We start from the raw sequence: 6000 nt of genomic DNA, 5'->3' as shown, positions 1-6000 counted from the left end.
AACCCTAAGATCAAGAGTTACATACTCTACCGACTGAACCAGCCAGGCGCCCTTCTTTGTAATTTTTCTTCTCCTTTCTTCTTTTGGACCATGGAATAAACCTCGCTATGTTATATGGGGTCTTACAGTGGTTACTTTTTAGTGACAGTGAGTCTCTTGAGTACTTAAGGAAGATGTTAATGAAAATTGTACCATTGTATGAAAATTTGACAATGTAGCCTCCACAGCTCATGTGGAAATCTGCACAAGTTTTATAATCTCCTTATATATTTCCTATTATGTGGTACAATTTTAAGAATGGATTTTGATATATTTGGGTGCATTTCTCAATCTTGCAGAAGGACAGATTACCTAGGCTGAACTGTTAGAGCCCTTCAAGATTTCAGTTCCATCATCTGAATCCTAAAAAGGTAAATAATCTTGGCTCCAGATGAAGTCAGGATACCCTGTCAGTGAAACCCCTGAGCTCAGAAAGCTCTGGAAGAGCACACTGGTGTGTGTAACTCACAGGAAGATGAAACCCCTGAGCTCAGAAAGCTCTGGAAGAGCACACTGGTGTGTGTAACTCACAGGAAGATGAACACTGACCACAGTGACATTTTGTGCAGTGACAGTTTTCCAGCTCAGATGAACCTTCAAGGCAGCGGGCACTGAAGTCATGAATTTATATCAGTCTGTGTCATCTCTGAAACTGTTTTTAAAAAATTTCATTCAACACCAACTCGTGATGCAATCATTTTGAAGGTATATTTTCTCTTCGCTGTTAACGTCCCAGATGATGTTGGTGTTCAATGTTTATTGTTTTCCCACAGTTAATGCTGGGAACATTGGGGCAATCAGCCATTGTATATTACTAAGGAGAAAGGGTTGTGTCTTTTTTTTTTTAGGGGAGGGATATTCAGTCATTTTGATGAGAAATCTCCAGTGGATGTTTCTGAGCTTTGTGAAGAACAATTTACGAAAAAACCAGAAGAGTTCTCACTCCCAGAAAGAAGACTGCAGTGGACAGACCCCTCCAGGAATGGCAAAACTGCTACAAACACATCACACACTAAGCCATAACATCAGGTGTAGCTCTTTCTTATTTGGAAAGTGATAAAGCGTTTCCAATTTATGGAATAAGGTGGAGAGAGAGAGCACGTGCACGGAGGGAGAAGCAGACTCCCTGCTGAGTGGGGAGCCTGATGTGGGGCTTGATGCAGGGCTCGATCCCAGGACCCTGGGATCATGACCTGAGCCGAAGGCAGACGCTTGACTGACTCAGCCACCCAGGCACCTCCAGTCCAGCCTCTTTTATACTTCTTTGGTGTCATTCCCTCTTTACTCTACTTCTTTGGAAATAGCCCTGTGTGTTCTGGCTTCGTACTCCATAATACAGATGTGGCACTTGGGTTTGAGCCCCCGTGAAAGCAGGTTGGACTGTTTTTACAACCTACTTTGGTTTTGCTATTTACACTGATTAAGCTTGGTGATAGGAAATTCTTCAGGTTCAGTCTTGCTTGCTTAAGCTCTGTTTAGTGGTGAGGGTAGAATTTTTTGCTTATTAGAAGTGTTTATTTGTCGTGTCTCATCATCTTTGTCTACTGCTCCCTCAAAATCCCTTGAAAATGGGTGGTCTGAAGCAGGGTTAGGATATTCTTATTTCTCATGGCATTCCTCAGTCATATCCCAACACGTCAACATTTATCATCGTCAGTGAACACCCGTTCAGACAAAAGGAACTCAACAGAAGGAATATCTCATTCACTCTTTTATGGATATCTCATTCACTCTTAAAGGAAACGATAAAATGTCCTCGGCCTTGTGAGGAGGAGTGAAAGGCAATGTCCTGACCCATCCCTATTGTGGAACAAAGCAGGAGAATGAGTGGGAAAGATCCTAAGCTCCTTCTGGAGGCCAGCTTCACCTCCATTCTCATCTGAACGTAGAGCTCCTCTTCTGGATCTCCCTTCCTTAGTGACAAGGGAGTGGTACGCATGTCCATAGACCAAAATCCTGCCTGACCGGTGGAGGGGTCGCTCTGTACAGACTTCTCATCTATGTGTAGGGTGGTCAGAAATGAGGGAAACAGTAATTGGGATAACCATTGGGTTTGTTAGTCAACAGGTGGTTGGAATAGTCAGTACTTAGCATACGAGACAACCCTGCCAGAGGCCGTCTTCATCAGATATATTGCCAGTCACTGAGTTGTACGGCAGGAGACAGCAGTCTACCTGGTAAGTGTGGGGCTTATTAAACTTGTAAATTCAAGGACTGCTTTTCCTTCTTGTGAGTTTACCACTTGTTTTATTGATCTTGTATGTGCTGCTGTGAAGTGAATTTCTGTCACCAAGGGACTTTCTGTGGTGTTTCTCTGTGATTCCTCAAGATAACTATAATTGGCAGTTTCTGGTGAATTTTAATGTTTCATGTAACCTAAGTAAAAGTTGGAATTTAGTTCTGAGTTTCCTCTTGTGGCAGTTGAATTAAATTAGTATTTAGAAAACAAAGCTTCCTTTATTCTTTTCTTTTTTCTTCCAAAAGTTATTTAAGATAATTAAAAACCGTGTTTCCAAACACTATCGTAGAAGAAGGATTTGAAGATTTAGATGAAGCAAACCTCGGGTGCCTCGTGCAGGAAACAGGAAAACACGTACATTATTTTAAAGAGGTAAGAAGCTTTAACATATTGTTTACAGAGTCCCTTTTTTAAGGTTACATTGTTGCACTTACCTTTTTCCCTGTGGTTTCATTTCCTTTCTGAATGTATATTTTCACCCAAGAATAAATTCTAATCTAGTTTTGGAGAACGATTAATGATCTTTTTAAGAAAATTAAATTGTCATAATTCATAATTTATGCATGATTCGTGCATGCTTTCATTTGATGGAGTTTATTGAAAGCATCAACTTTATTATAAGCAACTTGCTTTTTTGTAAACCCTCAATAGCCTAAAACTGAGCTGGGCTATATTTCTACACATACATTTATCCTAGTTGATTGCAAAATTAGATCTCTCATTGTCCCGGTACAATTACAACTCACGATATTTTATTTAAAGGTTTGATATTCATCCTGAAGTAACACGAGGAGAGATCCGTACTCTTTGGGAAACACTGATCACAAACCAAGACAAGACTCTGAACTTCATGGAGTTTGTAAGACATTCTGGTCACTCACCAAAATCTGTCCATTTTCCCAATGCCAAAATTAGCCCTCCTAGAAGAGGTGACAGCCACTTGAAGATGTGTTCCAAGAGACTCAGCTGTGATGCAGACATACTTGTTGATAGAGTATGAGCAAAAGTAAGACGTCACATCCCTACCTAGTCCCGGTGAGGCCTGTGAGTGGCCTGAGCCTCTGTCTACTGTTGTCCAGGCTTCCCAGCTCCATTTGCTGTTAGGCCTCAGGAGGAAAGCTGCTGATGACTAACCATGGATTCTGGTCTCCCAGGCTTGAGGTTCAGAGGACAGCATGGCAGCGAGTACCAGTGTCACTTGTTAGGATTTCTCCCCAAATAACAAATACTCCACTGTTCATATCTGTCAGCACCACGCCTGTCCTCACAGGGAGTGACTCTAATCCCAACTCTAAAGCTCAGTATGTAGCTTGTGGTTCCCCTCACTCTTTACAGTGAATACGGGCTATATTTCATATAGTCTTTCACAATTCTGTTGTTACAACCCACTTTTTCTTTTTCTTTTCTTTTCTTTTTTTTTTTTACACAATAGAAGCTGCTCCCTGAAGGGAAATTCACTGAATATTTAAAAAACATATTTAAACAATTTAAGCATAATCGTTTTTAAGCCAGCTGCCTAGTCACTTAATTTTGACACATGAGAAAGATGATTAAGGGTTTGGGGCAGTGGTGGGTTCTTGGGCACCTGGGGTACATTGGCTTATTATGGTTAAGTAAGGATAGTTGGATTTGTGGGCCTGGATTAAGTGTTGGTTTGTATCAGTCTTTTATTATGAAATTGATTTTGGCCATTTTCACCTCTCATTAGGAGACTTTTATTTTTGTTTCTTCCTTTTCTCCTTTGGGTTTGACCTTGGTACTGTTCAGTTTATACTTACTGTGATGATGTTTTTTTGGAGGGGGGCCGTGGCTGGTAATAGCTGACTTAAAAACCTCATGAGCTCCCCCTGCTGTTTCGCAGCTGACAATACAAGCCTCATTCAGTTTTAAATCCCGGAGGCAAATAAGTGAAAGTATTGGAGAGCCCTTTCTGGGTTTTCTTGATCCAAGAGGCAGAAAATGCTTTTTAACTTTCTCCCAAAAGTTTACCAAATCAGAAAGGAAAGGGAGGCTCTTTTAACATTTTATCTGGGCTATCTCTGAAGCTAGGAGGCAGGTCTACACCACTTTTGAAAAACTGCCAACGAAGAATGAAGAAATACATAATTAAGTCACCTCATGTCTGAAATGGATGGGCTACACCCGGGACATGTGTTTTTAGTCATTTCCTATTTGATCTGTAAAGGTTTGGGGGAAAATGTTTTTAAAATAAGCCACTGATATGATTTCTGTTGTGTTTAATTTTTTCCTCAACACTTCTTGAAACTTGTGGTTTGATTTAAATGTATGAACCTGAATTTAGTGTGACTTTGCAAGCTAAAGATAATTAAATAGCACACAAATCACATTTGTCAATCAATATTTTTCTTATAAATGTGCAAGCTAATAGGGTACCATACTATATCACAAATTAAAAACATCAGAAGATATGCATTCATCAGACTACAAATATATACATTGGAACACCTCCTAGTCATCGATAGGATGGTGAGCGAAACAAGTATCTGCCTTTGTGTAATGTATAGTCTATTGGGGTAGGCATTCATGAAATAAAAATTCAGATAAAAACATAATTAAAAATTGTGAGTGATCTGTTGGATATGACACCCAAAGCAAAGCAACAAGATGAAAAAATAGGTAATTTGGGCTTTATCAGAATTTAAAACTTTTGTGCCTGAAGGGACACTATCAACAGAATGAAAAGACAACCCAAGAATGGGAGAATATACTTGCAAATGGTATATCTGATAAAAGGTTAATATCCAGAATATATAAATAACTCCTACAACTCAACAGCAAAAAACCAACCCAATTTAAAAATAGGCAAAGAACTTGGGGCGCCTGGGTGGCTCAGTCGTTAAGCGTCTGCCTTCGGCTCTGGTCATGATCCCAGGGTCCTGGGATGGAACCTCACATCGGGCTCCCTGCTCAGCGGGAGGCCTGCTTCTCCCTCTCCCACTCCCCCTGCTTGTGTTCCTGCTCTCGCTGTGTCTCTCTCTGCGTCAAATAAATAAATAAAATCTTTTAAAAAAAAATAGGCAAAGAACTTGAATAGACATTTTTTCCAAAGATATGCAAATGGACAATAAACATGAAAAGACGCTGGACATTTATCATTAGAGAAATGAACATCAAAACCACAATGAAGTATCACTTCACCCCCTTTAGGATGGCAATTATAAAAACAAACCAAAAAATAACAAATGTTGCTAAGGATGTGGAGAAATTGGCAACTCCGTGCACTGCCCGTGGGACTGTAACATGTAACATAGTGCAGTGGCTGTGGAAGACAGTATGTGGTTCCTTATAAAATTAAAAAGAGAATTACCCTATGATCCAGCAATTCCCCTTCTGGGTATATACCCAGAAGAACTGAAAGCAGGGCTTGAAGAGATATTTTTTTTAAAGCATGTTGAAGAGATATTTGTACCCCCATGTCCACAGCAGCATTACTCACAGTTGCCAAGAGGTGGGAGCAACCCAACGGTCCATCGACAGATGAATGGACACACAGAATGTGGTCTGTACATAGACGGGAATACTATTCAGCCTTAAAGAGGAAGGCAATTCTGACACATGTGAGAACATAGATGAACCTTGAAGACATTATTGGTCAAGTGAAATGAGCCAGACCCCAAAGGACAAATGTTGACTGATTCCACTTAGGTGAGATACCAATAGCAGCCAAATTCAGAGACAGGAGAATGGTGGTTGCCAGGCAG

This window comes from Callorhinus ursinus, unplaced genomic scaffold, assembly GCF_003265705.2.
Source record: "Callorhinus ursinus isolate GAN/ISIS: 27379988/994484 unplaced genomic scaffold, GSC_fseal_2.0 scaffold17, whole genome shotgun sequence".
NCBI classification, from domain to species: Eukaryota; Metazoa; Chordata; class Mammalia; order Carnivora; family Otariidae; genus Callorhinus; species Callorhinus ursinus.
Note: the sequence above shows the minus strand (reverse complement) of the source record.